Here is a 24,410-nt window from a genome sequence, read left to right on the forward strand (position 1 = left end):
CCTTGTTCCTCCTAAATCAGGGAGAGCCAGGCCTTTGGGACCTCCTACACAAAGTGTTTCAGGGAGGGGAAACTGGACACATTTCTTGTTCCTAAACATGGTGTTTAAAGCACTGTGTGCTCTGAATCCTGCATTACCTTGTTCTTTCCTTCCCCTTGTCCTTTTTCCTCCCTCCTCCTGCCCCTAATGGTCAGCCCTTCCAAAACACTAATGCAGTATGCTGGTTCACATCTTTCACTAGTCCTGGCTCAAGCTGTGTACTATATCTGAAATGTTCTTAATTTATTAATTATTATTGAAACAGGGTCTCACTCTGTTTACTATACTGTGTACTATATCTGAAATGTTCTTAATTTATTAATTATTATTGAAACAGGGTCTCACTCTGTTGCCCAGGCTGGGGTGCAGTGGCACAAACACGGCTCACTGCAGCCTCAACCTCCTGGGTCTAAGTGACTCTCCCACCTCAGACTCCTGAATAGCTGGGACTACACATATGTGTACCACATCTGGCTAATTTATCTTAATTTTTTTTTCTTTTTTTTTTTAGTAGAGACAAAGTCCTGCTGTGTTTCCCAGGCTGGTCTCAAACTCCTGGCCTCAAATGATCCTCCTGCCTTGGCCTCCCAAAGTGCTGGGATCACTGGCATGAGCCACCACATCCGGCCTGGAATGTTCTTTATTGTCCATCCCATCCACTTAGGCCTCTCCAGAGTCTTTAATGTCTGTTGCTATCTCCCACCCTCTGGTCAGATGAAATTGACTAGCCCCTGTTTTGAGCTCCCCTGGACATTTGTCCTGGCCCCCCGGAACACCTGGTTGCACTTACCTGAGTACATAACCTTTCCTTCCTCACTGAGTCCAAGCTCTTTGAGGGCAGGGGCTTTTCCTTACTCATCCCCAGGTCTCTAATCCTTAGCATGCCTAATCCAGAGAATGGACTAGTAAATACTTATTAATTGAGTGTATGAAAGTTAGGGGTTGTCTTTGGTGAGTTTAAACTTCTGAAAAAAGAAAGGTGTTTACTCCTGGACATAGTCATGTGTTTGTCTCTGATCCTGATTTCCTGAAGTTGGCCTTTGTCTTTTTCTGCTTTCTGTGCAGAGACTTATGAAAATCAAACAACATGCAACAAGCTGCTTCCTTGATCTTTAGCTGGTGGGGGTATCTAGCAGATTTGGAAGAGTTTGCATATGATATGCAAATATAATATTTGATATAAATGGCTAATTAAGATATTAATGAGAAATCTCTTTTGAGGGCCAGTTCTGAATTTTTGTTGTTCCAGATGGGTGTCCCACATGTACTTCAGACTCAACAAGCCCCAAGCTAACAGATCAACTCCATCCTACAAGCCTGCTCCTTATCCGTAAGTATCCACCTAGTTGTCTGGACTCCAAGCCACATGTCCCAAGATCTCCCTCTCTCTTGCCAAACAAAGAAATGACAGGTTCTCTCCATTTGCCACCCCCCCCACCTAAGTATTTCTCCCATCCTTCCCAAGCCCCACTTTCTATTTCAGGACCTTCTTATCTCTCACTAGGGCTCTTGCAAATAGCCTCCCAATTGATCTGCAGACTCCTCTCATTTTTCCCCCCAAATACTGGTAACATTTGAATGTTATTAAAGCCTGGATTTGAATAAGCTATTCCTCTGCTTGAAAACTTGCAGTGGCTCTCCGCATGGCCCATGTACTGGTTAAAGTCCAAACTCCTTAGTCTGTGCCATATTTGAGGGTAACAAACCTATCTAATCAGAGGCCTTCTCTTGGGAAGTGAGAATGTGAAGAAGAAGTGGTGAGGGGGTTTTCATTTATTCAAGAAATATTGATTAACACTAACTCTATGCCATGTACTATTCTAGGTAAATACAGTAAAGACCTTGACTTTGTGGAGCTTATCATATGGAGGAAAAGCAAAATAGTGTCATTGATATCTGCTTCTAAGATAACCAGGTAACTAGAGCTCCTTCCTGAAAAATGAGGAGTGTGGTAGATGCATAGACTGTGTTAATGGCTCAAGTTCTCTGCTCCTCTCTGTAACCATGTTCTTTGCCACGTGACTTTGCAGTTTCTTCCACTGGAGGTAGATGGATTTCCCCCTGCTTGACTTTGGGCTTGGCCATGTGACTTGCTTTGGCCAATGGGATGTTAGATGTGAAGTAATTAGAGGCTTGAAATATACTTATGGGGTTAAGCTTAGATTTCTGCTTCTGCCATAAAAGACTGTCCAGTAAGCCACTGGTCCCAGAAGAATGAGAAAAAATGTGAAATAGAACCAAACTCTAAATAATGTTGCTGTTTTAAGACACTGAATTTTTCGGGTGACTTGTAATGCAGCATTATTGGGGCAATAGCTGGCGATAGAAGAGGGTTTTCTTTTTTCTTGTTTTTTGAGACAGAGTCTCACTCTATTGTCCGGGCTGAAGAGCAGTGGTGCCATCACTTCTCACTGCAGCCTCAACCTTCCAGGGCCAAGCCATCTTCCCACCTCAGCCTACCGAGTAGCTGGGACTACAGGCGCATGCCACTACGCCTAGCTAATTTTTGAAATTTTTTTGTAGAGATGGGGTTTCACCATGTTGCCCAGGCTGGTCTTGAACTCCTGGGCTCAAGCAATCTGCCCACCTTGGCCTCACAAAGTGCTGGGATTGTAGGCATGAACCACCATGCCTAGCACAAGAAGCTTTAATTGTATCCTCCATGAGATCTACCTGCCGTCCCTGCATTGGAGTTGCTGCTCCAGACGTACTGGGCTACTGCTGAAGGCGGGGGGGTCTTATAATTCTCCATACAAGAAACATGATCTTAATCTAGCCATTTACATCATCACCTGAGAAACCTGAGTATGTCTTTTCCTTGCAGCCCGAAAGAGCCTAACTGCGTTAATCCATTTTGTGTTGCTATAAAGGAGTACCTGAGAGTGGGTAATTTATAAAGAAAAAAGGTTTATTTGGCTCATGGTTCTGCAGGTTGTACAAGAAACATGAAGCCAGCATCTGCTCAGCTTCTGGTAAGGGCCTCAGGAAGCCTTCACTTACGGCAGAAGGGAAGGGGAGACGATGTGTCACATGGCAAGAGAGGGAGCAAGCAAGAGAAGAGGGGTGCCATGCCCTTTTTAACAACCAGCTCTTAGGTGAACCAATAGAGTGAAAACCAATTCGTTACCTTGGAGAAGGCACCAAGTCATTCATGAGGTATTCACCCACATGACCCAGACATCTCCCACTGGGCCCAACCTCCAACATTGAGGATCAAATTTCAACATGAGATTTCAGGGAACACATATCCAAACTGTATCACTAATGAAGACAATGTCTCCCCTGTCTACCACGAATTCCTTAAGGGATGGGTTTGCTCTTGATTACTATACTGGCACAGAACCTGGTATGGTGTCCAGAGCACTCCACTAGCTGTGAAATCAAATATCGCGCCTGTCAAAATTAGCAAATTTAATGAAGCCATCTGCCCTAGGTTCACTCTTGGAAGACACCTTTCCATGCAAGAGGCTCTTACTCTTTCAATTGATAAACCACATCTTCCCATGATGGGAAGATGCTTTGCCAGACACTAGGATACAAAGGCCAATTGGACATGGCTGATCCATTCCTTATAGAGATCATAGACTAATAGAAGAGACATATCAACTATTACAAGGTGGTGAGATAAAAATTAAAGAAGTGCAAGTGAGATACTGAGGGAGTGGAGACTAATCCCATCTGGTGGGTTAGAGAAGCTTTCAAGGATAAGATGATAGTAGAAATGGGTTTGACAGGCAAGGAGGTGTTGACCAGGTATAGAAAGGGGAGAACATTCTTGGAAGAAGGTGAACAAGCATATACATTTAAGATCCATGGTAAGGGTGTAAGGGTGTGTGCAGGGGGACAGTGGGAAGTGGTAGAAAATGAGGTGGAAACTCAGGCATAGCCAGGTGTACAGAGCTTGTATACTGCAAGCAGGAGTCTGGACTTGGTTCCAAGGGCACTGGGGAGCATTGAAGATTTTAAGAAGGGGAGTAACACATTTGTATTTTGCATATTTAAAAGACCCTCTGGCAATAATGATTGTGGAGAAGGTAAGGACTCTTACTAGGTCATTGCACTAATAAAGGGGAACAATGAAGACCAGCTGGCAGGCTGGTGGAAAACAAGAGAAGTGAAGGGATGGGAGAGGTAGACCTGGCTACTGAAGAATGGGAGAGCTCCCAGGTTTCTACTTAAACTACTGGGCAGATGGTAACATCATTCATTGAGGTTAGGGTACTTGGAGGGGTGAGAAGGGATGGAACAGAGGTCCTCTTAGGCACATGTGGATCGGAGGGAACTGTGGGGCCTCCAAGCATATATTCTGTAGGCAGCTGAATACCCAGAACTCAGGAGACGTAGGTATTCGGGTGTCATAGTCTGTAGACAGTGGTTGAAGCCATGGGTTTGATTTGGCTGTCCATCGCTGGTGCTTGCAGAGGCACTGAAAAGTCATCCTCACATGTTGAGGATGATCTTTGGAGCCCCAGAAGAATCTCTAGATGGCATCTAAGAGTCATCCTAGGAAATCCCAAGCAGGGACCATTTTTATTCAACTTTGTGTGGCCAGAACTCTCCACAGGGCTTGGAAGTCAATACATGCTCAGTAATACTGGATGAATGAATTGAGGTTCCCTGATCCTTTGAGGTCACCCAGGCCTGGGGAACCAACATCATCAGGTTCCAAAACTTGGAGGTGATGCTATAGGTTCATATTATGAATTAACCAAGTTAAGAATTATTGTAATTCTGCACTTGCAGAGATCCTCTATTGGTACCCACTGCTATACCATCCAAAGCACCTATTCAAGATAGTGGTTATCAAAAATGCATGTAAATTAGAATCAGCTGGGGAAATGTCCTACAAATATGGATTCTCAAGCCTCATAGATATTTTGATTTAGTAGGTCTGGGTTGGAGCCCAGGAAGTCTGCTTTTGAAACAAGCTCCTGAAGTAGTTCTGATGCCCATGTGATGGAGGCCATAATTTGGGGAAAGCCTCTGGGGCTGGCTATTCTCCCTTGCCCATCCAGATGTGCTCTCTACTTCTAATCACTCTGCCCTGTGCCTGCACAGCTGCATTCTGTGGCCTGGGACATCTGGGCTTCTTTGGCCTCTGGCTTCCATTGGGTTCCACCGGTGGGAGACCCTAGCAGAAGCTGGGTAGGAGGAGAGACAGGGTGGATATGGAGTCTCCTGGCCCCTCTCTGCAGGCTGTGGTTTGGCAATGGCTGCATCCATGATGCCTGTCAAGCAGGTCCTCTCTCCTGGCTGCAGCTCTTGCCAAATCCTTCACCAGCTCCCCTTCTTCTCCCCTGCAGACCTAGGGGTGGTTATGGCTTCCTGCAATGGCTGGTCTCTGGGTGTTTCGCTATGGTTTTCTTTAACCCTGCTCAGGTCTCTCTAAATAATCCCTTCATTACACACTCTCCAGTTACCTCTTTGTTCCCTCTGCGCCTGCCAAGACAGGAAAACAAAAACATTGACTGGAAAGAGTCAAGAATTCTGGGCTCAGTTCAATTCAATTCAGCAAACATTTACTGAGTGAGGTCCTCTCAGCCAGGCTCTGTGCCAGGAGCTGAGGTTACAGCAAAGAACTCAGACATGGCACCCACCTCCTGCAGAGTTCACAGCTTCATGGGAGGCTAGAGGCCCCCTGGTATGGCTACACTCAAGGCGGTAGAGGCTGGGATTGACATGCCCAGTCCAGTGGGAGGCAGAGAGATGCAGAGAACTTTTAGCCATAGGATGCTCCCCTGGGACAGGTGCCAGGCAGGGTGACCCAGCCTCTAGGTGATCTGTGTGGTCTGGGTGCCTCCTGCCATCTCCCAAACACCATAATTAAGGCTTCCTTCCTTCTAAAGCAGGTTTAATTCACCAGCCTGCCAAGGCTCCCCTGCCTCCATCCAGAGGGGTGTTTGGGAGAAAAGAGGAAGACTTGTTGGATTAATGGGCTTCAGGGCCCCAAGGTTACAACTGAAGAAAAGCTCTAGCTGGTATGTGCCACAGACCTCCCATTCAGGGCTCATAATTCCACAAACCATCTGCATTGACTTTAAAGAAGGACATGATCTTGAGTAAGTTCCTTCTCTGCCCTGGGCCACAGTTTCCTCATTCCTCAAACAGGGATGAAAAGGTCAGTGCAGGGAGGCTGACCAGTGCTGTTCAGCCAGGAGATTGAGAATAAGAGAAAGTACACTTTAAAGGAGTCTGGCAAACTCCTGTTCATCCTTCAAAAGCCAGCTGAGTGTTTTACTTCCTCCAGGAAGACTTCCTGGAGCCCCATAACTTCTCCTTCTCTTGTATTCGTCATAGTCTCTGGTAACATGACCACCAGCATGCCTAGTCTACCTGACCTCTGGATTCCTCAAACATCTGTCTCTTTCTCTCTAGGACCCAGCACTGGGCCTAAGGCATATTAGGGCATCAGAAAATGTGTGTTGAACTGAGTTGAAAGGAATTCGTTCTGCAACGGAAGAAGTAGTGCAGAGGGTTCACGTTACAACTTTCAACTTTACAGTGGTGTGAAAGCAATACACATTCAGCTGAACATCAGTAAGATATACCAATACTTCATTATAAAACAAGCTTTGTGTTAGATGATTTTGCCCAACAGTAGGCTAATGTAAGTGTTTCAAGCACGTTTAAGGGAGACGGGGCTAAGGTATGATGTTCAGTAGGTTAGGTGTATTAAAGGTAGTTTTGACTTAGTATATTTTCAACTTACAATGAGTTCGCTAGGATGTAACTGCCTCATAGGTTGAGGAGCATCAGTAGTAATACTAGTGACCTTATCACCTTTGTTTGAAGAATGAGGAAACTGTGGCCCAGGGCAGAGTAGGAACTTGCTCAAGATCACACAGCCTGTAAGTGACATGGTAGCATTGGGACTTGAAACCAGACAAACTTGCTGACTGCAAGGGCTGGACTCCTCATAGTGCAGGGAGGCTGACCAGTGCAGGTAGGCTGACCAGTGCTGTTCAGCCAGGAGATTGAGAATAAGACAACACTTTGATGAAGCAAGTGCTCCTTGCCAGGAACTGTTAAGAGCAAATTTGCATCAACGCACTTAATTGCATCAATGCACTTAACCCTGATGGCCTTGTGAGGTATATGTGTGAACAATTCCCAGTTTTACAGATTAAGATCCAGAGACTTGAGACGATTAAGAAATGCATCCAAGGGCGCAGTGGCTCACACCTGTAATCCCAGCGCTTTGGGAGGCCGAGGCGGGTGGATCACGAGGTCAGGAGATTGAGACCATCCTGGCTAACACAATGAAACCCCGTCTCTACTAAAAATACAAAAAATTAGCTGGGCGTGATGGCAGGTGCCTGTAGTCCCAGCTACTCGGGAGGCTGAGGCAGGAGAATGGCGTGAACCCAGGAGGCAGAGTTTGCAGTGAGCCAAGATCGCACCACTGCACTCCAGTCTGGGTGACAGAGCAAGACTCTGTCTCAAAAAAAAAAAAAAAAAAAAAAAAAAAGAAAAAAGAAAAAAAGAAGAAATGCATCCTACATCATACCAAGAAGAGGCAAAACTTATGTAGATTTATCCAGAGCCCATGCTCTGCACCATTGTATTTTCCCCAGGGAACTTGACTCCAATTAAGGATTTAGGAAGAAAGACAGCACACAGCTCAGTGTTATACTGTACTGTACTTGCAAGAGATTTATAAACAGAAATATGCCTCTACATCATGGCTCCCCTACCTCCCCAAATAAAAATAAAGAAAGAAATGGAAAGAAGAACTAAAAGGAAAAAGAATAGTGCTTCTAGGATCATTCTGGAGTACATGAATTTAGATTTTTGGAAAATTGACGTGACAGAGTAAACTGCAGGCGCCTGGTGGAACATGCTTGCTGTACTGGGGATCAGCTCTGTGATCCTTCCCCTCTCTGGGCTTCAACTGTTTCCTCATCTTTCTTTCAGAGTCTTCTTGACAGTGTTTCCTTTTGGATTGGCAAGTATGGCACAGTTTGTGTCAAGCACACAGTCTCTTTGTGCCCTCTACTGTTCAGTTATAGCACTGTCCGTGGCCTGGTTTGTTAAATTCACGTACATTAAGGTAAGGGGCTGGTGAGCCACAAAGTGCGTCCACAGAAGGCCACAATGTCACTAAGCAAAAGTCAGTCCTTTTCCATCCTAGCAAAGAGTCTAAAGTCCTGTTGATCCTGCCCACACAATTTCAGTTATTTTCCTAGGTGCTTTTTCCTGAGTGCACTTGCACACACGCCCTCTACACTCACACCCAGTACCACCTGTGTTATTAGAGTTATGACATGGTATGGGAATTGCCAGCTGACATGTCTTTTTAAGCATGAGGTCTGGTGTTACTCACCTTGATAGTCTCTCCCTGCTCCGTAGGAGAGTGTGTGACATGTAGACCCTCTACTTAAGTTCATGGAATGGAGAGAACAATGAATCAACAAAAGAAGAGATGACAATCTGGAGAAAAGTTGGGGTAAAGAGTTGTAGTCAGAGGGGAAAGTTCTGAATTCAAAACTTTTTTTTTTTTTTTTTTAAGGCAGGGTCTCACTCTGTCACCCAAGCTGGAGTGCAGTGGTAGAATCAGGTGGTAGAATCAGGGCTCACTGCAACCTCCACCTCCCAGGCTCAAGCAATCCTCCCACCTCAGCCTCCCAAGTAGCTGGGACCACAGGTGGGCGCCCCTACACCCAGCTAAGTTTTTATATTTTTTGTGGAGATGAGGTATCACCATGTTGCCCAGGCTGGTTTCGAACTCCCTACCTCAGGTGATCCGCCCGCCTCAGACTCCCAAAGTGCTAGGATTACAGGCGTGAGCCACCACGCCTGGTCTTGAGTTTGGAACTATTGCATCCCAGTTTTGGTAAGGTTCTCTCTGCCTGCAACATGTCCCACTTCCTTTGCCCAACTTCGCCTTCATCACACCTCTCCTCCTTGGGGTGTCAGCTTAGGAACGATCCCTTTGGGAAGCCTTCTCTGATTCCTACTGGTCTGAGTGAGATCTGTTTTCATTTGCTTCCTCGCATCCTGAGGTTTTTCTACCAAAATACTTACCAAACTATATTCCAACTCTGATTTAGCTGTCTTTCCCACTAGACTTGAATTTCCACAAAAGCAAGGACTAGGTCCAGCTTGCTCATCCTGGTACTCCCAGTGCTTACAAGGGTGCTTGTGTTCATCCTTTTATTTGTGGAATGAATATTATGTAGAACTAATATGAATGGGCTAACGAATTCCAAGATGGAAATGAAAATCACAGAAGGGACTCAGGGAGCATCTAGCCTTATCTCTTCATTTTACAGATGAGGAAACCGAGACTTAAAGAGGGTATGACTGGACGAAGTTCCTAAAGCCTGTCAGTGGCAGAGCTGGAATTAGTGAGTTATAACGGGGACTTTCTGGACTTTATTCGCTGTCTGATTTTTCTAAGGAATAAAGGTGTCTTAGGTTCTTGTTACTCAAAGTGTGAACGGCAGACCATCAGCGTTAACCACACCTGGGAATATGCTAAACTCTCAGGACCTACCCTAGACCAGGAGGGCAGCTATCTAGGCTTCTAAATCATTATAGTTTCCTGCAGGAAAGCCATCTGGTCAGGTGGAAAAGAAATCCTAGCCAATGTCTTGTGGCATTAAGTGTAGGCTATACACCAAAGGCCAAAAGTGTAGGCCCCTCACCTCTCAAAAGTTTCAGACAGTTTGGAAGTCCAGGGCCTGGCCTGATGGAGGATGATGGCCGAGATTCAGGTGAGGTGATGTGCTGAATAAAGAGGCCTCAAATAAAGAGGACCTCCTGGAAGCACAGCAAAAGCTGACTAGCACTCCTGATGCTGCACATTTCCAACCTTGTAGCTGTTTCACTAAACAAATATTTTTATAAATGTATATTTATTTATACAAATAATTCCACCCACACTGCTCAAGGTGGTGGTGAAAGTAATATACGTTTACCTGCTAGTGGCAGTGTAAACTGCAGCCTATTTGGAAAACACTACAACCACATGTAACAACAACTATTAACTGATTTATCCCCTCAGACAAGGAATGCCACTCACAGGAAACCATCCTAAGGAGATAATTCGACACAAGTGAAAAGCCACATGTGTGAGATGTTTATTAAAGTTAAAAGTGGAAAATACTAAATCAAAAGGGAATGGTTGAGCAAATTATGACATGGTATCTTCATGAAGACCATTCAACATTAATTATAATATAATTAATATGTCCCACTTCATCTGCTTGGGGTGCAATAGTGATTAAGAACATGATCTGTGGGTTTTCAGTTCTGATTCTACCATTTATTGTATCACCTTGGACAAGTTTACTTAGCCTCAGTTTCCTTACGTGTAAAATGGGGATAATAGCAGTACATATTTTATAGGATTGTTATGAGGATTAAATTATTTAATTGTTTTCATTAAAGTGCCTGGAATAGTGCTTCTCTATAAATTTATATATATATATATGTGTGTGTGTGTGTATATATATATATATATATATATTTTTGAGACGGAGTCTCTCTTTGTTGCCCAGGCTGGAGTGCAGTGGTGCGATCTTGGCTCACTGCAACTTCCGCCTCGCAGGTTGAAGTGATTCTCCTGCCTCAGCCTCCCGAGTAGCTGGGACTACAGGCGTGTGCCACCACACCCGGCTTATTTTTTGTATTTTTAGCAAAGACAGGGTTTCACTGTGTTAGCCAGGATGGTCTCCATCTCCTGACCTTGTGATCCGCCTGCCTTGGCCTCCCAAAGTGCTGGGATTACAGGCAGAAGCCACTGCACCCAGCCTATATCATTTTTTTAAACAGTCAGATTAAATGGTCTGATAGTCGCATACCACCTGATACAAGAATGCTTTTCTTTCGTCTTCAGAGTCTGACCTCCTGATAAGTCTTGGCCCTCCAGGCATATTTCCCAAGGACTCCTTTGAAGACTCAAGGAGAGAAAATAAGAGAATATCTTTAACTGGGCTCTGCATTTCATTCTTTATGGCTCTTGTTGCTATATTGTGTGGCCATTGAAACAGGTGATGTGGGGACCCTCTGGAATTCTCCTTTTCCAGAATTATGCTCAAATGTGGTAACTTCACCCCATACATGCCTAGACTCCCAGATCTTTAGAGCTTACACAAATGTGTACACACATGCACAAACACACACATTGTGTATGCGGCCTTCTGCAAGTCTCTTCCTGAGCGTCCCTGAGTCCCAGTTGCTGAGCATGAATGAGATTCTTTCCTTCCTCTTTCAGCCCCTTGGTCTGTTTGCAGTGACCTCCCTGGCTTGATGGTCGCATACCACCTGGTACAAGAACGCTTTTTTCAGTGAACTACTTGGTCCAATGACAATAACAACTGCTGCTGGGCACGGTGGCTCACACCTGTAATCTCAGCACTTTGGGAGGCTGAAGTGGGAGGATTGCTTGAGCCTAGGAGTTCAAGACCAGCTTGGGTAACATAAAGAAAGTCTTGTTTCTACAAAAAATGAAAATGTTAGCTGCGCCTATGGTGTGCACCTGTGGTCCCAGCTACTCAGGAGACAAAGATGGAAGGATCACTGGAGCCCAGGAGGTCAAGGCTACAGTGAGCTATGATCGCACCACTGCACTCCAGCCTGGGAAACAGAGTGGGATCCCGTCTCAAAAAAACCAACAAACAAACCAACCCAGTTGCCATTCATTGAAAGCCCGAAGAGTGCCAGTTGTTTTGCTGCTGTGCCTTTACAAACATCCATCTTCAGAATGAACCTATGAAGGAGGTACTATTATTCCTATCTCACAGCTGGAGTCTCTGAAGTTCAGATACATGAAGGAGCTGGCTCAAGACTCACTAGTCATATGTGAAATATCTGAGATTTTAACCTAGGTTTATCTAACTCCAAAGCCTACACTCAGAATCATGACCCTAAACTGCCTCCCTGTATAGGGATATAAACAAGAAGTTTATAATAAATGGTAACTGAAAAAGTAAAAGCTAAGTTGCATTGCCACATGAATACAATTGTGTAAAAATATGTCTGCATGTGGACAAAGCCTTGAGAATATTTGCTGTGCAAGACTGATAGGATCATTACTGATTCTTTTCCTTTTGAGTAATTTCCTTTTGTGACAGTTATATAGTGTTTTGGTTTTGGTTTGTTTTTGAGATGGAGTCTCGCTCTGTTGCCCAGGCTGGAGTGCAGTGGCACGATCTTGGCTCCCTGCAACCTTTGCCTCCCTGATTCAAGTGATCCTCCTACCTCTGCCTCCCGAGTAGCTGGGACTATAGGCATGCACCACTACAGCTGGCTAATTTTTGTATTTTTAGTAGAGATGGGGTTTTGCTGTGTTGTCCAGGCTGGTCTCGAAATCCTGGCATCCTGGCCTCAAGTGATCCGCCCATCTCGGCCTCCCAACGTGCTGGGATTACAGGTATAAGCCACCTTGCCTGGCCAGTTTATTTTTATTATTTTTTACTGAGTCTTACTTTGTCACCCGGGCTGGGGTGCAGTGGCATGATCATGGCTCACTGCAACCTTGACCCTTCTGGCTCAAGTGATCCTTCTGCTTCAGCTTCCAGTGTAGCTGGGACTACAGACATGTGTACCACCACACCCAGATAATTAAGCAAAAATGTGTTTTTTTTTTTTTTTTTTTTTTTTAGAAATGGGGTTTCACAGTGTTGCCCAGGCTGGTCTTGAATCCCTGAGCTCAAGCGATCCTCCTACCTTAGTCTCCCAAAGTGCTGGGATTACAGGCGTGAGCGACTGCAACTCGCTGTTACAGACTTTTTGCCATTTAAAAAAGCTACCATCCACCTGCAAAAATTAACTTCCTCTAAAGTCGAATAGTTCTCAGCCTTGGTTGCACATGAGGATCATCTTGAGGGGCTTTTAAAAGGTACCCAATGCCTGGGCTCCATCACAGATCAAGTAAATCAGACTCTCTAAGGGCTGGGCCCGGGGAGTGGTATTTTAAGAGAGTCCTCCTATTGGTTTTAGTGTGCAACCAGGATTGGGAAACAACTTCATGGAGAATCTTGGCCTGCCACCCTCCCTCTTCAGGAGAACCTAGCTGACCTATATTCTGCAACCTCGTGCTAATTAACTCAAGCTTTTCCCTCTGCGTTCAGGAAGGGGCTAGCAAGATGACTTTTTCTCTAGTCGTTTTTGCAGAAAGGTACTAGGAGAACTTTTTGGGAGATAGAAATTTTCTATAGCTTGATTGTGGTGGTTACATGACTGTACACCTTTGACAAAACTCCTGTAGCTGTATACTTAAAATTGGTGAAGTTTGTTACTTATACATTATACTTAATTGGGTTTTAAAAAGTTATGACTCTTGAAAAGGAAGAAATAAAGCTTATTTGCAGATTATATGTTTTAATATGAAGAAAATGTGAAATTTATAAAGTATTTGGTAAGTAAATTTAGCAAAGGAAGTGAATGCAAGGTCAATATACAAAATTCATTTGTACACGTATTATACACATTAGCAATAAAAAACTAGAAAATAAAATATTTTAAATACCATTTACAATAACAACAGAAGCCACAAAATATTTAGGAATAAATCTAATGAAAGATTTCAATGACCAGTACACTGACAACCATCAAACATTGCTGAGAGAAAGTAAAGAAGACTAAAATAAACTGAGAGATAAATCATGTTCATGGATTGGAAGACACAATATTGATAAGATATTAATTTACTTTAAATTGATCTGCAGTTTTAATGCAAACTCAATAAAAATTTCAGCAAATTTTTTTTTAAGTGGAATTGACAAGTTTATTTTAAGATATATGTGAAGCTGTGTGCAGTGGCTGATTCCTGTAATCCCAACATTTTGGGAGGCTGAGGTGGGAGGATTCTTGAGCCCAGGAGTTTGAGATCAGCCTGGGCAACAAAGTAGTACCTCATTTCTACAAAAAAAAAGTCAAAAAATTAGCCAACCTTAGTGGCACATACCTGTGGTCCCAGCTACATGGGAGGCTGAGGCAGGAGGATCCCTTGAGCCCAGTAGATTGAGGCTGCAGTGGGCTGTGTTCATGCCACTGCACTTCAGCATAGGTGACAGAGTGAGACCTTGTCTCAATAAATAAATAAATAAATAAATAAATAAATAAATAAATAAATAAAATTTATGTGAAAGCAAAGGACCTAGAAGAGCCAAGGCAATAGAAGAAGATGAACAGAGGACTTCTAACATCTGATAACAACTTATAAAGCTATAGCAATTAAGATAGTTTGGTACATGGATAAATGAGTAGACAAAGGAAATAGAATAGAGAGTCCAGCAATGATACCAGCCATAAATGGTCATTGGATTTATGACAAATATTCTACAGCAAGTCAGTGGAGAAAGTGTCAACTTTTCACTAAATGGTGCTGGGTCAACTGGATATCCATAAAAAAAGAAAGAAGAAAGCTAGATCTTTCATACCATACACAAAAAGTCGTAATGAATCATAGACATAAAAGGGATAAAATAATGAAGATTCTAAAGGGCAACATAACAGGATATCCTCATGATCTTGAGGTAAGCAAAGATTTAAAAATAGGATACAAAAAAGTATAAGTCATGAAAGAAAAGCTTGATAAGTTGGACTTCATTAAAATGAATAACTTCTGGCTGGGTGTGGTGGCACATGCCTGTAATTCCAGCACTTTGGGAGGCCAAGGTGAGTGGATAACTTAAGGCCAGGAGTTCAAGACCAGCCTGGCCAACATTGCAAAACCCTGTCTCTACTAAAAATAGAAAAATGAGCCAGGCATAGTGGTGCAGGCCTGTAATCCCCGCTACTTGGGAGGCTGAAGAATGAGAATTGCTTGAGCCGGGGTCAGAGGTTGCAGTGAGCAGAGATTGTGCCACTGCACTCCAGCTTGGGTAACAGAGCAAGACCCTGTCTCAATAAATAAATAAATAAAAATTATAAAATAAAGTAAAATGAATAACCTCTTATGGTTAAAGAGAAGAAATAGGTTCTAGTATTTGATAGTAAGTAGGGAAATTACAGTTAACAGTAGTTTCTTGTATATTTTTCACAATAGCTAGAAGAATTGTAATGTTCCCAACAGGAAGGAAAGATAAATATTTGACGTGATGGGTATCCTAATTACACTGGTTTGATCATAACACATTGTGTGCAGGTATGAAAATATCATATGTACCCTCAGAACATGTACAACTACTACATATCAATAAAAATAGATAAGTAAAATGAATAACTTCCATTCATCAAAAGGCACAATTAACAGAGTGAAAAGGCAAGCCACAGACTGATAAGGGCTATTAGCAATACACATATATCTGACAGAGGACTCATAATCAGAATATATAAAGAACTCTTACAAATCATTAGGAATACCATCTAATTCAAAAATAGGCCAAAAACTGTAAAGATTACTTCACAGAGGAGAACATCCAAATAGTTAAGAAGCAAATGAAAAGGTGTTCAACATCATTATACATTAGGCTAAGCAATTTAAAAGCACATGATATCTCCCCCATTACTTGTCATTAAAAGCATTATAATATCTAGTGTTGGCAATGATATAGAACAAACGGGGATCCTTATGCCTTAATGGTGGATACAGCCATTTTGGTCAATTATTGGACAGCATTTACTAAAGTTTAGCAAAAATAAATCTTATGTCCAAACAATGTCACATGACAAATACCCAAGACAAATGAGTTCTAACGTTTGGCAAAAGACATGTATTTGAACATTCTTAGCTGCATCATTTATAAGAGCCAAACTGGAAACAATGCAAATATCCATTAACAGTAGAGACAAAAGATAAACTGTGATATGCTCATCAATGAAATACTACATATTAATGAAAAAGGACAAACTCCTGCTATGCACAATAAAGAGGACCGATCTCACAGATGAGCAAAAGAAGCTAGACATGAAAGTGTACGTGATCTCTGATTTCACTTATATGAGGTTCAAAAACAGGCAAAACAGATAAATGGTGAGGAAAGGCAAAATAGTGTTTATCTTTGGCAGTTTTTATTTGGGAAAGAAGCCTTTGGGAGGGCTGGATATATTCTTTTTCTTGATTGGGATGGTCATGTCAAGGGTATATAGAGTGTAAACAAACATTCACTGAGCTGTCTTGTTAACGTTAGTGCATATATATATATATATATATGTTATGTCTAAAAAAATTCAAATCCCTGTGTGTGTATAATAGCCTCTTTTCCTTTTCCTTCTCCTCCTCCTCCTTCTTCTTCCTTGTGTGTGTGTATATGTGTGCCTCTAGAGTCTGAAAGTATTAGTTGTACATATTTAATCATCTTAATTCTACTTCCTTGTGTGTTAATTTTCTGTCTTGATATTGGTGCTTTTCTCTGATGTTGACTTTCCTTAAATATTTGGCTACTCCTGGCTGCCTACTCTTCTTTGACTTTAGAAATCTCTGTTAAGCTTATGATTATTGTAGATATGGTCCAAGTAAATGCCTCCCATCATCGTGGAGGAGGACAGGCTGCGTGCTGGTAGTTTTTCTCTGGTATGAGGATTCCTTGTCTTCTACCCCTTGAATTTTCTAGGAACCTGGGAGCTCTGTATCTATACTCAGCACTTCCACCTGGGAGAGATGCTGCTCTCTGTCTTTCATGGCACATGAAGGAGAAAGAAGGGTTGCAGGTCCAGCAGCTTCTCAAAGTGGTTCTCAAATCTTGGTCTCCGAATCAGCTGCATCAGCACCACCAGGGAACTTATTAGAAATGCAAATTCTCAGGCTCCACCACAGACCAGCTGGATCAGAAACTCTGGGCTGGGGCACAGCAATCTGTTCTTTAACCATCCCTTCAGGTGATACTGATGCCCATTCAAGTCTGAGAACCACTGTCAGAGACTGTGCCCCAGTTAATTTCCCGGAAAATCACTCCTCCTCCTCTTTGATCCTTTTTTGCAGCAGGAATTCTTGTATTTCCAGCAAAGGCTCCTTTATTCCTGTTTCTCCTTCAGTCCATTCCTATTCTCTATCATTCAGAAACTCCTCATCATTTCCGGTGGGTTGGTAGCAATCGTTCTTGCTTTCTAGACTTCTAATGAATTAAAACATTTTTTAATTGGTAAAATACATGTAGTATAAAGTTTACCACCTTAAGCACTTAAGTGTATGGTTTAATAGTGTCAAGTACATTCACATTGTTGTGCAACCATCACCAATAACCATCCGCAGAACTTTCATCTTGCAAAACTGAAACTGTATACCTATTAAACAACAATGTGTCATCTAATAGATTTTTTAAAAGCATATGAAATGAAATGTGTTGGGGGTGGGGATTTACAGTTACTGGATGCATATGCTCTGCATACCATCTTTTCTTATTTATTTATTTTTTGTAGAGATGGTCATCTCACTATGTTGCTCAAGCTGGTCTTGAACTCTGGCCTCAAGCATTTATCTTGCCTCAGCCTCCCAAAGCACTGGGATTATAGGTGCGAGCCACCATGTCTGGCCCGTCTTTCTTTATTTTATTGTGGTAAAATATTCATAACATAACATTTACTAGTGTAACCATTTGTAAGTTATAGTCCAATGGCATTGAGTTCATTCACTTTGTGGTGCCACCATCACCACTAACCACTACCCATCTCCAGAACTTTATCATCCCAAACTAAAATTCTGTACCCATTAAACAACATTTCCTCATTCCCCAACTTCCATCAGCCCTAGGCAACCACCATTCTACTTTCTGTCTCCATGAACTTGACTACTCACACAAGTGGAATCATATAATATTTGCCTTTTGCGACTGCCTTATTTCACTTAGCATGTTTTCAAGGTTCATCCATGTTGAAGCACGTGTCAGAATTTCCTTCTCTTTTAAGGCTGAATACTATTCCATTTATGAATATAGCATGTTTTCTTTATTTATTCATCTGTTGATAGGCACTCCGGTTGCTTCTATTTTTTGGGTATTGTGAATGGTGCTGCTATGAACATGTTGTATCAATATATCTTTCTTCTTTCAATTATTTTGGGAATATAGCCAAAAGTGGAATTGTTGGATCATATGGCAATTCTGTTTTTAATTTCTTGAGGGAGTGCTGTACTATGTTCCATTGCACCTGCATCATTTTGCATTCCCACCAGCAATGCACAGGGATTCTCATTTCTCCACATCCTTTTCCTAACGTGTCATTTTCTGGGTTTAAAACAATATCCATTCTAACGGGTGTGAAATGATATCTCATTGTGATTTTGGTTTGTATTTTCCTAATAATTAGTAATGTTTAGCAGCATTTCATGTCCTTATTGGCTATTGATATATCTTCTTTGGAGAAATGTCTGTTCTAGCACTTTGCCTATTTTTGAATTGGGTTGTTTTGTTATTGTTGTTGAGTTTTATGAGTTCTCTATAAATTCTGGATACTAATGCCTTATCAGATATGTGATTTGCGGATATTTTATCCCATTGTCTGAGTTGCCTTCTTACTCTGTTGAGAGTGTCTTTTAATGCACAAAAGTTTTTTGTTTTGACAAAGCCCAATTTGTCTATTTTGGCTTTTGTTGCCTGTGCCTTTTATGTCTTATCCAAGAAACCATTGCCAAATCCAATGTCATGAAGCTTTTCGCCAATGTTTTCTTCTGTAGATGTCATCTCAATCCAACCCCTAACAGCAGTTTTCAAGTGTCCAATAGTTAAACCTCAATAATATCTAGCTTTTCCCACCCCCTTCCTGCCCCTACCATTGCATGAATGTTGAAAACCTGGCAATTTTGCTGTCAGCTCAGGGTATAGGTAGGGTGCTTTCTGATGAAGGGCTAAGACAAGCTGAGCTAAGGTCAGAAATCTGGATGGCCTTGATCTTATTAACCCTGGTCATGTCAAAAGGGTCATGGGAATAGCAGAAAAGGCAGAGCTGTTAGAATCAGTTGGTTCTTGCTCAAAATCTTGGTTTACACCCACTTGCTGCCACTATTAGCTGGGGGGTCTTGGGCAAGTTCTATAACCTCTTTGGGCTTCAGTTTTGGTTTTATTTTTAATCTTTAAAATGAGGATAATAACACCTACCTTCAGGTGTAGTTTTGAGAATGAGAGATAATGCATGGTCAGGCTCCTAGAAGCTGGGAGCTCTACTTATACTAATTACATCATGTGAGATATGGTTGTTACCCAGTACATCCACTCTGCTTGGCCTCTAGCCTGCGATCATCTCCCCAGGCCAGGCTGGTACATTTTCATCTCTGGATCCCAACACTTGATCCTCAGTCTGGCACATGGTAGGACCTCACTAGACATTTGCCAAGTGATTGATTTGGAGGTTGAAGGGATTTGAAGAAAATACCTTGCATTCTGCCTGAAAGCCACATCACTGTAATAGGACACAGGTTTGGAGTTGTGAGTATGAGAACTCAATTGAAATGTATTCTACCTCTTGGAATGTATTTCGTTCCACATTATGGATACCAAAGAATGCCTGAGTTTCTCTCTTTCCTCTTCATTTCTGCTGTTAATTTTTACTTTCCAAATGAAATGAGTCTTATGTCTAAGAATTTTAGAAGGGATTTTGGTGGGGGTGAAACTGGGTACCCAAATGTTCCGATCTTAGCACTGAAAGTCCAGGAAACCCCTCAGTCCTGGGCTTTCTGTCAGTCTAGTTGGCCATTCTCAAAAGACTAATGGAAGCGAGCTGGCAGGTATGTTAACTACAAGATGGAGATTTTTTGGAATCCCCTATAAAGTTTGATTTGATAGATTCTGTATGGTTCTGGTCAGTTCCATTGAATTTGCTACTTCAGGAAGTATGGAACAGATTAGATTTTCATTCTGGTTTCATTCAGATTTTTATTCTCTGTACAAAGTAATCCCATTGGCTCTTTATTATTATTAGTTAAGACCTTTATTAACAGGTGCTTGTGGTTTGTTGACGTTTTTGAAAACATCAAGTTGTAAACTTTTATTACAAATTAAAAATGAAGTTATTAAAAATCTCAACCTGACCAGAGAGGAAACAATTTAAAAACCTTTAAAGGCGTATTGAGAAAAAAACAGGCTTAAAAAAAAAAAAAAAAACACATTTGTTATGACCAAAAAGAGACGTCTTTAGGTAAAAATAATAAAAACCCCATGCTGCTTAGATAATACAGATAGTTCTATTTATCTGGTCAACGGGCAAAAAGCAAGCACTTAAGGTCTTCAGCTCCAATCTTTTGTTCATTTCTTATTGCTGGAATTTGATATTTCTTCTTGTTGGATGACTAAACTGGGTGATGGTAGAGATGGTAAGTCAGCATTTACTCAGCCCCGCCCTACTCAGCCTCGGGAGCTGACGAATTCTCAGCTGGTGGATCGGTTGCTTTTGTCTCTTTGCCATCTTGTGGTTTAGGGTTTTCTTTTCTTTTCTTTTCTGTTTTTCTTTTTCTTTTTTTTTTTGAGACGGATCCTCACTCTTGTCCCCCAGGCTGGCGTGCGATGGCGCGACCTCTGCTCACTGCAACCTGTGCCTCCGGAGTTCAGGCGATCCTCCTACCTCAGCCTTGCGAGTAGCTGGAACTACATACAGGGGCCTATCACCCTGCCTGGCTAATTTTTGTATTTTTAGTAGAGACAGGGTTTCACCATATTGGCCAGGCTGGTCTCGAATTCCTGACCCCAGGTCATCCACCCACCTCGGCCTCCCAAAGTGCTGGGATTACAGGCATGAGCCACCATGCCCGGTCGGTTTAGGGTTTTCTGGGCATCTGCGTCGGTAATTGAAGTTGCGGCGGTACCGACGTTGAGGTGGCTGCTGACCTTGGGTCTCACCTCTTTGATTTTCTTTATCCTCTTCATTGCCGTCCTCTCTAGGCTGTCTTTGGCAAGGAGGGCCCCTGCGGAATCGTGGTCTATATCCCTGATACATACTCTGCCGCACGGATCTACCTTGTTCTCCCGCACCCTGGTTGTCAGCATTCTCCATCACTTCTCCCTGTACAGGAGGGTTGGAATACCGTGGCCCACGCCCATAGGGTCTCCGCATGTAGGAAGGTGGGAACCATTGCCTGCGGTAGGGCCAGCGTGGTTGAGCCTGGCCTTCAGGAGTGCGCTCCTGTCCCTCGTTCTTTCCCCTACTCTCACTATTCCTGTAATTTTGCTGGTAATTGGGTGGAGGACCCCTATGACATGGATAGCATCTATAAGGGTTACGGTCTGCTGCATATTCACTGCCTTGAACTGGAAGACCACCAGGACCTATAACATGTGCTGCCTGCACCCTTTTCTCCTTCAACAACATCAGACTCCACAGTCTCTTCATTTCCTACACTGCGAAGGTATCTCCTGGGGTTTATTCTTCTTTTTGGCAGTCTGGGGTACAAATATATCTTCCTTGATGTCTTTCCTGTGTGAAACCATATCCGTTCTTATGTTGAACCATTTTTTTTTGTTTTTTTTTTTTTTTGAGACGGAGTCTCGCTCTGTCCCCCAGGCTGGAGTGCAGTGGCCGGTTCTCAGCTCACTGCAAGCTCCGCCTCCCGGGTTTACGCCATTCTCCTGCCTCAGCCTCCCGAGTCCCGGGTAGCTGGGACTACAGGCGCCCGCCACCTCGCCCGGCTAGTTTTTTTTTGTATTTTTTTAGTAGAGACGGGGTTTCACCGTGTTAGCCAGGATGGTCTCGATCTCCTGACCTCGTGATCCGCCCGTTTCGGCCTCCCAAAGTGCTGGGATTACAGGCTTGAGCCACCGCGCGCGGCCTATTGTTGAACCATTTTACTGTTCCCAAAACCTTAGTTGCGATGACCTGCTTGTCCCCGCCGGCAGGTGCCGCTAATGTGAAGCCGCCTGGGCCACCACTTCCTGCGCCGCTGCCCGTAGTGCCTGGCGTTGTGTCACCGGCGCTGAGGGCGGGGGCGGCGGGAGGCTGCTGGGTCTCGGCCTTGCTGTTGAAGGTTGCAGTGATGGTAACTGGGGCCGGCTGCGGCAGCTGCGGCTCCTCCCGGGGTGTGATGGTAACTAGCGCCGGCGGCGGCGGTGGGGGCTGCTCAGGGATCTCTGGGGTCCGCTCTCCGCTCCCGCTACCGATCGAACTCTTGGCTCTCTTAAAAAGTTAGTGTGGCCGGGCGCGGTGGCTCACCCCTGTAATCCCAGCACTTTAGGAGGCCGAGGCGGGTGGATCGCCTGAAGTCAGGAGTTTGAGACCAGCCTGACCAACATGGTGAAACCACGTCTCTCCAAAAAAAAAAAAAAAAAAAAAAAAAAAAAAAAAAATTAGCTGGGCGTAGTAGCTTGCGCCTGTAATCCCAGCTACTCGGGAGGCTGAGGCACTCGGGAGGCTGAGGCAGGAGAATCGCTTGAACCCGGGAGGCCGAGGTTACAGTGAGCCAAGATGGCGCCACTGCACTCCAGCCTGGACGACAAGAACGAGACTCCGTCTCCAAAAGAAAAAAAAGGTTAGTGGGCAGTAGTTTTGGACATGCTGAAGTGACTAAAATTGAGACTGAGAAAAATAAGTGTATTAATCGTGGATCATAGCTCTTTTTCTAAACCTATTTTTGGACTGCATTTTGCTCTAATAAAAAACAGGCTTACTTGGAGAAGTATTTGTTCAAAGACAGGTCTTTATGAGTAATCTTTGGAGGAAGATGAAGTGGGTTAATTTTACTTTAAAAGCTCTGTGGGATGCCAAAGCTGGTAGGATGTGCGAAAAGATGGGCTTATGGTGTTTTAAAAATCAATTTGAAAAGAGTTGTGATTCGTATTTCTCATCCCAGTTAATATTCCTGAGTTTGAATTTTGTGAAAGATCGTTACAACGACTTAACTGAAACATGATCAGGCAGGTATTTCATATTCTGGTACATTCTTTATGATCATTCACTGGCTGGCAGACTCCACATGTCGTTTCGCTGGGTCCAGGAACCTCCCTGCTGTTGTCAGCCTCCACTAAAAAAATTCAGTGTAAAATATAGACCTGATCCAGTCATGTTCCTGCTTAAAAATCCTTACTAGCTCTCCCACTTCTCCCAGAATACATAAAGTCCAAAGACATTCCAGGCTTGCAAGAGCTGATCGTCAGTTGATCTGGTAAGCTTATTTTCTGGTTTTTTACACATCCTTTTTTTTTTCTTTTTTTGAGACAGAATTTCCCTCTGTCGCTCAGGCTGGAGTGTAATCGCGTGATCTCAGCTCATTGCAGCCTCCGCCTCCAGGTTCAAGTGATTCTGGCGCCTTAACCTCCTGATTAGCTGGGACTATAGGCGCATGCCACCAAACCCAGCTAATTTTTGGATTTTTAGTAGAGACGGGGTTTCACCATGTTGGCCAGGCTGTTCTTGAACTCCTGGCCTCAAGTGATCTGCTTGCCTCGGCCTCTCAGACTACTGAGATTACAGGTATGAGCCACCACACCTGGACACATATCCTCTACTTCCTCTTTTTCTTTCTTTCTCTTTTTAAAATTAAGGTGAAATTCAATAAAATAGAATTAACCACTTAAACAAGCAATTTGTGACGTTTAGTACATTTACAATGTTGTGCAACTGATACTACTATCTAGTTGCAGAGCACTTTCACCACCCCAGAAGGAAACCCTGTACCATGAAGCAGTCACTCCACATTCTCTACTCCCTTAGCCCCTGGCAACCACCAATCTGCTTTCTGTCTCTATGGATTTGCCTATTCTGGATATTTCATATACATGGAATAATAATAATATTTGACCTTTTGTCTGGCTTCTTTCACTTGACATAATGTTTTCAAGGTTCATCCACATGGTCACATTTATGAGAACTTCATTCCTTTTTATGGCTGAGTAATATTCTGTTGTATGGATATATCATACAGCTTGTTTATCCATTCATCCATTCATGGACATTGGGTTGTTTCTACCTTTTGGCCATTGTGAATGGTGTATGCATATCCATGTATACCGATCTTCAATCCTTTTGGGTATAAACCTGCAAATGGAGTTACGGGGTTGCACAGTAATTCTGTTTCACATTTTGAAGAACCATCAAACTATTTCCCCTCCTTTCTCTTGTGTTCCAATAATACAGTACATTCAAGACAATTTTTGTCAAAGCACAATGATACGATGTCTTTAATTATAACAGGCTGTATATGTACCTAAGGGCAAGGACTGTGTCATTTGTGAATCTCCAGTACCTGGCACACGGCTGCACAAAGGTGCTCAATAAATGTTTGTGGGATTGGATGGGTTACAGACAGCTTTATCCTTAGGGAAGATATGGTGTATGTAAGGCTTTGAATATGAGAAGAGCTAAGTGTGGGTAGGGGTAGGTAAGGCAGAAAAGACCTTGCCAACTCCTTTGAACAAAGGGAAAGGAAAAAGGTATGATAGAACTAGTTCCCCTTAGACCTGGCTTCTCTTGCTGGCTTGCCTTTGATGAACTTATTGTAAATCTCTGGGAAGTTAAATTCCCCTCTGTCAATGAGAAGATTGAATATTTTAGTGATATTCAATTTT

At 43.0% G+C, this 24,410-nt stretch overlaps 1 pseudogene; it reads right to left on the reverse strand.

The window, feature by feature from the left end:
- Positions 1–20,014: 20,014 nt before the first annotated feature.
- LOC104664154 lies at positions 20,015–21,967 on the reverse strand (annotated as a pseudogene).
- Positions 21,968–24,410: the final 2,443 nt, after the last annotated feature.

Source organism: Rhinopithecus roxellana, chromosome 16, assembly GCF_007565055.1.
Source record: "Rhinopithecus roxellana isolate Shanxi Qingling chromosome 16, ASM756505v1, whole genome shotgun sequence".
Lineage (NCBI taxonomy): Eukaryota > Metazoa > Chordata > Mammalia > Primates > Cercopithecidae > Rhinopithecus > Rhinopithecus roxellana.